We start from the raw sequence: 12,259 nt of genomic DNA, 5'->3' as shown, positions 1-12,259 counted from the left end.
ATAGTGATTCAATATATTTTTCTTTTTAACATCACTGACAGTTATTTATTTATTTATTTAAATTGAAGTATAGTTGGCATACAAAATTGGTTTCAGGTGTATAACATAGTGGTTCCACATTTATGTACATTATGAAATGATCTCCATAATAAGTCGAGTAACCATCTGTCACAATACAGTTATTACAATATTATTGATTGTATTCCCTATATTGTACATTACATTGCCATGACTTATTTATTGTATGGCTGAAAGTTTGTACCTTTTAAAACCCTTTACTTATTTTGTCCATTTCCCTACCCCCATTACCTTTAGCACCACCAGTTTTTCTATATCTATGAGTCTGTCTCTGTTTTCTTCTGTTGGTATATGTGTTTGTTTTTTTAGATTCCACAAATAAGTGAAATCATGTAGTAGTTGTCTTTCTGTCTGACTTATTTCACTTAGCGTAATACCTTCTAGGTCTATTTATGTTGTCCCAAAGGCAAGATTCCATTCATTTTTTTAATGACTGAATAGTATTCCATGGTGTGTTTGTACACACACACACACCACATCTTCCTTCCTTATCCATCCATTGATGGGCACTTAGGTTGCTTCCGTACCTTGGCTATTGTAAGTCATGCTGGAATGAACATAGAGGTGCACTATCTTTTTGAATTAGCATTTTCATTCTCTTTGGATAAATACCCAGCTGTGGAATTGCTGGACCTTCTGGTTGTTCTATTTTTAATTTTTTGAAGAACCGCCATATTGTTTTCTATAGTGGCCGTAGCAACTTGCATTCCTACCTACAGTGCACAAGTGTTTCCTTTTCTCCATACCCTCACCAACACTTGCTCCTTGCTGTCTTTTTGATAATAGGTATTCTGACAGGTGTGAGGTGGTATCTCATTGTGATTTTGATTTGCATTTCCCCATGATTAGTGATGTTGAGCATCTTTTCATGTGCCTGTTGGCCGTCTGCATGTCCTCTTTGGAAAAATGTCCATCCAGGTCCTCTGCCTATTTTTCAATCAGATTTTTTTTTGATACTGAGTTATATGATTTCCTTGTATATTTTTGTATAAGGATATCAATGCCTTATTAGATATGTGATTTGTAAATATTTTCTCCCATTCAGTAGGTTGCCATTTTGTTTTGTCGATGGTTTCCTTCACTGCGCAAAAGCTTTTTAGTTCAATGTGGTCCCATCTGTTTATTTTTCTTTTGTTTTTCTTGCCTGAGGAGACATAACCAAAAAAATTGCTAAGACTTATGTCAGAGAGCTTACTTCCCATGTTTCCTTCTAGGAGTTTAGTGGTTTTAAGCTTACATTTAAGTCTTCAATCCATTTTGAGTTCATTGTTTTATTTTATTATTATTATTATTTTTGGCTGCCTTGGGTCTTAGCTGCAGCATGCAGTATCTTCATTGAGGCATGTGTAATCTTTCATTGCAGCACATGGACTTCTCTCTAGTTGTGTCATGCAGGTTTTCTCTTTCTAGTTGTGGCACACAGTCTCCAGGGTATGGGGGCTCTATAGTTATGGCACACGGGATCCAGAGTGTGTGGGCTCTGAAGTTTTGTGGCACACAGGCTCTCTTGTTGAGGCATGTGAGCTCAGTAGTTGTAGCATATGGACTTAGTTGCCCTGCAGGGTGCAGGATCTTGGTTCCCTGGCCAGGGATCAAATCCATGTCCCCCGCATTGGAAGGCAGATTCTTTACCACTGTACCACCAGGGAAGTCGCTGGGTTCCTTTTTTTTATATATGGTATAAGACAGAGACTCAAACTTTTTGTTGTTCTTGTTGTTCATTGCTATATTTCCTTTTTTTAAAAAACACCTTTATTGGAGTATAATTGCTGTACACTGCTGTGCCAGTTTCTGTTGTATAACAAAGTGAATCAATTATATGTATACATATATCTCCATATTCCCTCTCTCTTGCATCTGCCTCACACCCTCCCTATCCTACCCCTCTAGGTGGTCACAAACCACCAAGCTGATCTCCTTGTGCTATGCAGCTGCTTCCCACTAGCTATCTATTTTACATATGGTAGTGTATATATGTAAATGCTACACTTTCACTTCATCCCAGCTTATCCTTTCACATCCCTGTGTACTCAAGTCCATTGTCTTTATCTCTGCGTCGTTTTCCTATCTTGACCCTAGGTTCATCGGAACCACTTTTTTTTTTTTTAGATTCCATATATATGTGTTAGCATACGGTATTTATTTTTCTCTTTCTGACTTAATTCATTCTGTATGACACTCTAGGTCTACTCACCTCAAAACAAATAGGCCAATTTCATTTCTTTTTATGGCTGAGTAATATTCCATTGTATATATGTGCCACATCTTTATCCATTCACCTGTTGATGGACACTTTGGATACTTCCAAGTCCTGGCTATTGTACATAGTGCTGCAATAAATATTGTGGTACATGTCTCGTTTTGAATTATGGTTTCTTCATGGTATATGACCAGTAGTGGGATTGCTGTGTCATATGGTAGTTCTATTTTTAGTTGCTTAAGGAAACTCTATATTGTTCTACATGGTGGCTGTATCAATTTACATTCCCACCAACAGTGCAAGAGGGTTCCCTTTTCTCCATACCCTCTCCAGCATTTATTGTTTGTAGATTTTTTGATGATGGTCATTCTGACTGGTGTGAGGTAATACCTCATTGTAGTTTTGATTTGCATTTCTCTAATGATTAGTGATGTTGGGCATCCTTTCATGTGTTTGTTGGCAGTCTGTATATCTTCTTTGGAGAAATGTCTATTTAGGTCTTCTGCCCATTTATGGATTGGGTTGCTTGTTTTTTTAATATTGAGCTGCATGAGCTGCTTGTAAATTTTGGAGATTAATCCTTTGTCACTTGCTTCATTTGCAAATATTTTCTCCCATTCTGAGGGTTGCCTTTTTGTCTTGTTTATGGTTTCCTTTGCTGTGCAAAAGCTTTGAAATTTCATTAGGTACCATTTGTTTATATTTCTATTTCTCTAGGAGGTGGGTCAAAAATGATCTTGCTGTGATTTATGTCATAGAGTGTTCTGCCTATGTTTTCCTCTAAGAGTTTGATAGTGTCTGGCCTTACATTTAGGTCTTTAATCCATTTTGAGTTTATTTTTGTGTATGGTGTTAAGTGTTCTAACTTCATTCTTTTGCATTTAGCTGTCCAGTGTTCCCAGCACCACTTATTGAAGAGGCTGTCTTTACTCCATTGTATATTCTTGCCTCCTTTGTCAAAGATAAGGTGACCATATACGTGTGGGTTTATCTCTGGGCTTTCTATCCTTTCGATTGATCTAAATTTCTGTTTTTGTACTAATACCATACTATCTTGATTACTGTAGCTTTGTAGTATAGTCTGAAGTCAGGGAGCCCGATTCCTCCATCGCCGTTTTTATTTCTCAAGTTTGCTTTGGCTACTCAGAGTCTTTTGTGTTTCCATAAAAATTGTAAAATTTTTGTTCTAGTTCTGTGAAAAATGCCATTGGGAGCTTGATAGGGATTGCATTGAATCTGCAGATTGCTTTGCGTAGTATAATCATTTTCAAAAAGTTGATTTGTCCAATCCAAGAACAGGGTATATCTCTCCATCTGTTTGTATCATCTTTAATTTCTTTCTTCAGTGTCTTACAGTTTTCTGCATACAGGTCTTTTGTCTCCTTAGGTAGGTTTATTCCTAGGTATTTTATTCTTTTTGTTGCAGTGGTGAATGGGATTGTTTCCTTTATTTCTCTTTCAGATTTTTAGTCATTAGTGTATAGGAATGCAAAACATTTCTGTGCATTAATTTTGTATCCTGCTACTTTACCAAATTCATTGATTAGCTTTCGTAGTTTTCTGGTGGCATCTTTAGGATTATCTATGTATAGTATCATGTCATCTGCAAACAGTGACGGTTTTACTTCTTCTTTTCCTATTTGGATTCCTTTTATTTCTTTTTGTTCTCTGATTGCTGTGAGTAAAACTTCCAAAACTATGTTGAATAATAGCATTAAGAGTGGGCAACCTTGACTTGTTCTTGATCTTAGAGGAAATGGTTTCAGTTTTTCACCATTGAGAACGATGTTGGCTGTCAGTTTGTCATCTATGGCCTTTATTATGTTGAGGTAGGTTTCCTCTATGCCCACTTTCTGGAGAGTTTTTTCATAAACGGGTGTTGAATTTTGTCAAAAGTTTTTTCTGCATCTATGGAGATTATTTTATGGTTTTTATCCTTCAGTTTGTTAATATGGGGTATCACATTGATTGATTTGCATATATTGAAGAATCCTTGCATTCCTGGGATAAACTCCACTTCATCATGGTGTATGATCCTTTTAATGTGCTGTTAGATTCTGTTTGCTAGTATTTTGTTGAGGATTTTTGCATGTATGTTCATCAGTGATATTGGTCTGTAGTTTTTGTTTGTTGTGACATCTTTGTCTGGTTTTGATATCAGGGTGATCATGGCCTCATAGAATGAATTTAGGAGTGTTCCTCCCTCTGCTATATTTTGGAAGAGGTTGAGAAGGGTACATATTAGCTCTTCTCTAAATATTTGGTAGAATTCATCTGTGAAGCCATCTGGTCCTAGGCTTTTGTTTGTTGAAAGATTTTTAATTACAGCTTCAATTTCAGTGCTTGTGATTTTTCTGTTCATTTTTTCTTTTTCTTCCTAGTTCAGTCTTGGAAGTTTGTACTTTTCTAAGAATTTGTCTATTTCTTCCAGGTTGTCCATTTTACTGGCATATAGTTGCTTGTAGTAGTCTCTCATGATCCTTTGAATTTCTGCAGTGTCAGTTGTTACTTCTCCTTTTTCATTTCTAATTCAGTTGATTTGAGTCTTCTCCCTCTTTTTCTTGATGAGTCTGGCTAATTGTTTATCAATTTTGTTTATCTCCTCAAAGAACCAGCTTTTAGTTTTATTGATCTTTGCTATTTTTTCCTTTATTTCTTTTTCATTTATTTTTGATCTGATCTTTATTATTTCTTTCCTTCTGCTAACTTTGGGGTTTTTTTGTTCTTCTTTCTGTAATTGCTTTAGGTGTAAAGTTAGGTTGTTTATTTGAGATATTTCTTGTTTCTGGAGGTAGGATTGTATTGCTATAAACTTCCCTCTTAGAACTTCTTTTGCTGCATCCCATTGGTTTTGGGCTGTTGTGTTTTCATTGTCATGTGTCTCTAGGTATTTTTGGATTTGTACAGTGATCTCTTGGTTTTTAGTAGCATTTTGTTTAGCCTCCATGTGTTTGTATTTCTTACAGTTTTTTCCTGTAATTGATATCTAGTCTAATAGCATTGTAGTCAGAAAAGATACTTGATATGATTTCAATTTTCTTAAATTTACTGAGGCTTGACTTGTGATGCAAGATATGATCTACCCTGGAGAATGTTCCATGAGAACTTGAGAAGAAAGTGTATTCTGTTGTTTTTGGATGGAATGTCCTATAAATATTAAATAAGTATATCTGGTCTAATGAGTCTTTTAAAACTTGTGTTTCCTTATTTATTTTCATTTTGGATAATCTGTCCATTGGTGAAAGTGCGGTGTTAAAGTCCCCTACTATGATTGTGTTACTGTCAGTTTCTGCTTTTATGGCTGTTAGCATTTGCCTTATGTATTGAGATGCTCCTACGTTGGGTGCATAAATATTTACAGTTGTTCTGTTTTCTTCTTGGATTGATCCCTTGATCATTTTGTAGTGTCCTTCTTTGTCTCTTGTAATAGTCTTATTTTAAAGTCCATTTTATCTGATATGAGTATTGCTACTCCAGTTTTCTTTTTTTTTTTTTTTTTTTGCCGTACGCGGGCCTCACACTGTTGTGGCCTCTCCCGTTGCAGAGCACAGGCTCCGGACGCGCAGGCTCAGCGGTCATGGCTCACGGGCCCAGCCGCTCCGCGGCACGTGGGATCCTCCCGGACCGGGGCACAAACCTGCATCCCCTGCAATGGCAGGTGGACTCTCAACCACTGCGCCACCAGGGAAGCCCTCCAGTTTTCTTTTGATTTCAATTTTCATGGAATATATTTTTCCATCCCCTCACTTTCAGTCTGTATGTGTCCCTAGGTCTGAAGTGGGTCTCTTGTAGACAACATATATGTGGGTCTTGTTTTCGTGTCCATTCAGCCAGTCTATGTCTTTTTGCTGGAGAATTTATTCCATTTTCTTTTAAGGTAATTATCAATATGTATGTTCTTATTACCATTCTCTTAATTGTTTTGGGTTTGTTATTGTAGGTCTTTTCCTTCTCTTGTGTTTCCTGCCTAGAAAATTTCCTTTAGCATTTGCTGTAAAGATGGTTTGGTGGTGCTGAATTCTCTTAACTTTTGCTTGTCTGTAAAGGTTTTAACTTCTCCATCGAATCTGAATGAGATCCTTTTTGGGTAGAGTAATCTTGGTTGTGGTTTTTCCCTTTCATAACTTTAACTATGTCTTGCCACTCCTCTTTGGCTTGCAGAGTTTCTGCTGAAAGATCAGCTCTTAACCTTATGGCATTTCCCTTTTATGTTATTTGTTGCCTTTCCCTTGCTGCTTTTAGTATTTGTTCTTTGTAGTTAATTTTTCATAGTTTGATTAATATGTGTCTTGGAATGTTTCTCCTTGGATTTATCCTGTATGGGCCTCTCTGTTCTTCCTAGAGTTGACTATTTCCTTTCCCATGTTAGTGAAGTTTTCAACTATAATCACTTCAAATATTTTCTCAGAGACTTTCTTTTTCTCTTCTTCTTCTGGGTCCCCTGTAATTCATATGTTGGTGCATTTAATGTTTTGCCAGTGGTGTCTGAGGCTGTCCTCAATTCTATTCATTCTTTTTTCTTTATTCTTCTGTTTGGCAGATATTTCCACTATTTTGTCTTCCAGGTCACTTATCCGTTCTTCTTCCTCAGTTATTCTGCTCTTGATTCCTTCTAGAGTATTTTAAATTTCATTTACTGTGTTGTTCATCACTGTTTGTTTGCTCTTTAATTCTAGGACTTTGTTAAATGTTTCTCATATTTCCTCCATTCTATTTCTGAGAATTTGATCATCTTTATTATCATTACTCTGAATTAGTTTTCAGGTAGACTGCCTATTTCCTCTTCTTCTTTTTTTTTTTTTTTTTGGTCTGGTGGGTTTTTAACCTTGCTACTTCATCTGCTGCATACTTCTCTGTTTTCTCATTTTGCTTAACTTACTGTGTTTGGGGTCTCCTTTTCACAGGCTGCAGGTTCGTAGTTCCTGTTTTTTTTGTGTGTGTGTGCCCCTAGTAGGTGAGATTGATTCAGTGGCTTGTGTAGGTTTCCTGGTGGAGAGGACTGGTGCCTGTGGTCTGGTGAGTGGGGCTGTATCTTGTCCTTCTGCTGGGCAGAGCCATATCCAGTTGTGTGTTTTGGAACGTCTGTGAACTTAGTATGACTTTAGGCAGCCTCTCTGATAATGGGTGGGGTTGTGGTCCTGTGTTGCTAGCTGTTTGGCATGGGGCATCTTGCACTGGAGCTTGCTGGCCATTGGGTGGATCTGGGTCTTAGTGTTGAGACGAAGATCTCTGGGAGAGCTCTCGCTGATTGATATTACGTGGGACTGGTAGGTTTCTGGTGGTCCAAAGTCCTGGACCCAGCCCTCCCATCTCAGAGGCTCAGGCCCGACAGCCAGCCGGAGTACCAAGACCCTGCCAGCCACTCAGCTCAGAAGAAAAGGAAGACAGCTTTATGGCATAGAGTGTTCTGCCTATGTTTTCCTCTAAGAGTTTTATAGTGTCTGGCCTTACATTTAGGTCTTTATTCCATTTTGAGTTTACTTTTAAGTATGGTGTTAAGAGTTCTAATTTCATTCTTCTACATGTAGCTGTCCAGTTTTCCAAGCACCACTTATTGAAGAGGTTGTGTTTTCTCCACTGTATATTCTTGCATCTTTTGTTGTAGATAATTGACCATATAAGTGTGGATTCGTTTCAGGCTCTCTATTCTATTCCATTGATCTATGGGTCTGTTTTTATGCCAGTACTATACTGTTTTGATGACTGTAGCTTTGTATTATGGTTTGATTTCAGAGAGCATGATGCCTTCAGAATGTTCTTCTTTCTCAAGATTGTTTTGGCTATAAGGAGTCTTTTGTGTTTCCATACACATTTTAGAATTATTTGTTCTAATTCTGAAAAAAATGCCAGTGGTATTTTGATAGGAACTTCATTGAATCTGTAAATTACCTTGGGTAGTATGGTCATTTTAGCAATATTAATTCTTCCAATCTATGAAAACAGGATATTGTTCCATCTGTTTGTATCATCTTCAATTTCTTTCATCAGTGTTTTATAGTTTTCTGAGTACAGGTTTTTTACCCCTTAGTTAGATTTATTCATAGGTATTTTATTCTTTTTTTGATGTGGTTGTAAATGGGATTATTTTCTTAATTTCTCTTACTGATAGTTCACTTTTAGTGTACAGCAATAGATTTATCTATATTAATTTTTATTGTGCAACTTTACCAATTCACTGATGAGCTTTAGTATTTTGCTGATGGCATCTTTAGGATTTTCTATGTATAGCATCATGTCATCTGCAAACATGACTTCCTTTCCAATTCGGATTTCTTCTATTTCTTTTTCTCATGTGATTGAGGCTAGGACTTCCAATACCATGCTGAATAAAAAAGTGGTGAGAGTAGACACACTTGCTTTTTTCCTGATCTTAGAGGAAAAGCTACAGTTGAGTATAATGTTAGATGTGAGCTTTTCATATACAACTTTTATTATGTTAAGTTATATTCCTTCTATACCCAGTTTGTTGAGAGTTTTTATCATAAATGGAGGTTGGATTTTGTCATTTTTTTCCCCACATTTATTGAGATGATCATATGATTTTTATTCTTCAATTTGTTAATGTGTTGTATCACGTTGATTGGTTTTTAGATATTGAACCATCCACCTTGCAGCCCTGGGATAAGTCCATGGTGTATGATCCTTTTAATGTGTTGTTGAATTCTGTTTACTAGTATTTTAAGGTTTTATGCATCTATGTTTATCAGTGATATTACCCTATAATTTTCTTTTTTGTGTGATATCTTTGTCTGATTTTGGTATCAGGGTGATACTAGCCTCATAGAATGAATTTGGAAGCGTTTCTTCCTCTTCAACTTTTTGGAAAGATTTGAAAAGGAATGGTGTTAACTCTCCTGTAAATGTTTGGTAGAATTTACTTGTGAGGCCATCTGGTCCTAGACTTTTGTTTGTTGAGAGTTATTTATTACTGATTCAGTATCATTACTGGCCTCTTCATATTTTGTATTTATTCCTAATTCAGTTTTGGGAAATTGAATGTTTCTAGGAATTTATCCATTTCCTCTGCATTGTCCATTTTATTGGCATATAATTTTTGTAGAAATTTTTATGATATTTTTTAATTTATGTGTTGCTCGTGAGTTTTCCTTTTTCATTTCTGATTTTATTTATTTGGATCATCTGTCTTTTTTTTTTTTCCTTGATGATTCTAGCTAAAGGTTTATAAATTTTGTTTATCTTTTCAAAGAACCAGCTCTTAGTTTCATGATGTTTTCTAATATTTTAGCCTATTTCATAATTTCTGCTTTGATCTTTATTGTTTCTTTCCTCCTACTAACTTTGTGTTTGTTTGTCTTTTTTTAGTTACTTTAGGCATAGGTTTAGGTTATTTATTTGAGATTTTTCTTATTTCCTGAGGTAGGCTTGTATCTCTATAAACTTTCCTCTTAGAACTGTTTTTGCCATGTCCCATAGATTTTTGAATTGTTGTAGTTTCCATTTTCATTTGCCAATAGATATAGTTTTGATCTCCTTTCTTATTTCTTCAGTGACCCACTGGTTGTTTAGTAACATACTGTTTAGCTTCCACGTGTTTTTATTTTTTACAGACTTTTTCTTATAGTTGATTTGTAGTCTCACAGTACCACAGTACTGTGGTCAGAAATGAGGCTTGATATGATTTCAATCTTCCTAAATTTATTGAGATTTGTTTTGTGGCCTAGCATGTGATCTATTCTGGAGAATGTTTCTTGTGTGCTTGAAAAGAATGTGTATTCTGCCTTTTTAGAATGGAATTTGATAAATATATTCCATCTGATCTAATGTTTCATTTAAGGCCAGGGTTCCCTTATTGATTTCTCTGTCTGGATTATTGGCCCATTGTTGTAAGTGGGATGTTCAAATCCCCTATTATGATTGTATTACTATCAGTTTCTCCCTTTACGTTTGTTAATATTTGCTGTAGGTATTTATGTGCTTCTATGTTTGGGGCATATATATTTAAAATGATTATATCTTCTTATTTGATTGATCCCTTTATCATTATGTAATGTCCTTCTTTGTCTCTTGTTACAGTCTTTGTTTTAAAGTCTATTTTGTCTGATATAAGTATTGCTACTCCACTTTTCTTTACATTTTCATTTGCATGTAATACCTTTTTCCATCTCCTTACTTTCAGTCTGTGTATGTTTTTAGACTGAAGTGACTCTCTTTTAGGCAGTTTCATTTTTTAATCCATTCAGCCACTCTATGTCTTTTGATGGGAGTATTTAGGCCATTAACATTTAAAGTAATTATTGATAGATATGTAATTTTTACCATTTTGTCAATTGTTTTCAGGGTGTTTTGCAGTCCTTTTTTGTTCCTTTCTGCAGCATTTGCTCTTTTCCCTTGTCATTTGATGACTATCTTTAGTGTTGTATTTGGATTCCTCTCTTTTTTGTGTTTGTACCTATTATAGAATTTTGGTTTGTGGTTTCCATGAGGTTTATATATAGCAATATATATATATATATATATATATATATATATATATATATATATAAGTTTATGATCTCTTAGGCTCAAACACATTCTAACAGCCATGCATTTTTACTCCCCCACCAACATTTAATATTTTTGACATCATATTTCACATATTTTTGTTTTGTGTATTCCTTAACTACTCATGGTTGATGTAGAAGATTTTAATTCTTTTGTTTTTTAACCTTTCTACTAGCTTTATAAGTGGTTGATCTACTACCATTACTACCAGTGAGAGGTTTTCATTCATAATTTTCACATGTCTAGTTGTGGTCTTTTCTTCTGCACTTAGAGAAGTTCCTTTCATTTCCTTTTAAAGTTGGTTTAGTGGTGCTGAACTCTTTTAACTTTTGCTTGTCTGTAAAACTCTTTATCTCTCCTTCAAATCTGGGTTATAGTCTTGCTAAATAGAGTATTCTTGGTTGTAGAATTATTCCTTCCATCAGTTAAAAAATATGACATTTCCTTCTGGTCTGCAAAATTCTTGCTGAAAAATCAGCTCATGTTCTTATGGGAGTTCTCTTTTGCATGATTAGCTGTTTTTCCCTTGCTGCTTTTAATATTCTCTCTTTAGCTTTAATTTTTGCCATTTTAATTATAGTGTGTCTTGATGTGGACCTCTTGAATTCATCTTGTTTGGGATTCTCTGTGCTTCCTGGACCTAGATATCTGTTTCATTTCCCAGGTTGGGGAAGTTTTTAACTATTATTGCTTCAAATAAGTTCTCTGCCCCTTTCTTTCTCTTTTCTCCTTCTGGAACCTCTATAATGCAAATGTTAGTAGGCTTGATGTTGTCCCAGAGGTCTCTTAAACTGTCCTCATTTTTTAAAATTCTTTTTTTCTGTTTAGCTTGGGTGATTTCACTATTCTGTCTTCCAGTTCACTGATGTGTTCCTTTGAATCACCTAATCTACTGTTGATTCCTTCTAGTGAATTTTTTATTTTAGCTATTGTATTCTTCATCTCTGTTTGATTCTTATTTATATATTCTGTCTCTGTGTTAAACTTCTCACTGTATTTATCCATTCTTCCCCTGAGTTCTTTGAGCATCTTTATGATCTTTACCTTGAACACTTTTTGGGTACTTTGCTTTGTTCTATGGTTTTATCTTCCTCTCTTTGGAACATATTCTTTTGTTACTTCATTTTGCCTAATTCTCTGGCAGGGGGCATTGTACATATCAGGTAGATTGATTACTTTTCTCAATCTTGGAGAAGTAGCTTTTTATAGGAGACATCATATGGGGTCCAGCAGCACACTCCCCTCTGGTCACCAGAGATATGTTATCTAGGGGTGTCCCCTGTGTTGGCTGAGTGGGCCCTTCTCTTTTAATGGGGCCAAATACTGTGGGTGCACCGGTTGGTGGTGCTGGCCCCTGGCCTGGTTGACTGCCAGGCCCTGTCTTGTACAGAAACTGCTGACCACTGCTGGACAAGGCTGGGTCTTGATGTGGCTGGCTGCATGGCCCAGGGGAACCTGGGGCTGGTGTCAGCCCACTAA

This window comes from Globicephala melas, chromosome 15 (genome assembly GCF_963455315.2).
Source record: "Globicephala melas chromosome 15, mGloMel1.2, whole genome shotgun sequence".
NCBI lineage: Eukaryota > Metazoa > Chordata > Mammalia > Artiodactyla > Delphinidae > Globicephala > Globicephala melas.
This window is presented reverse-complemented; position numbering follows the sequence as displayed.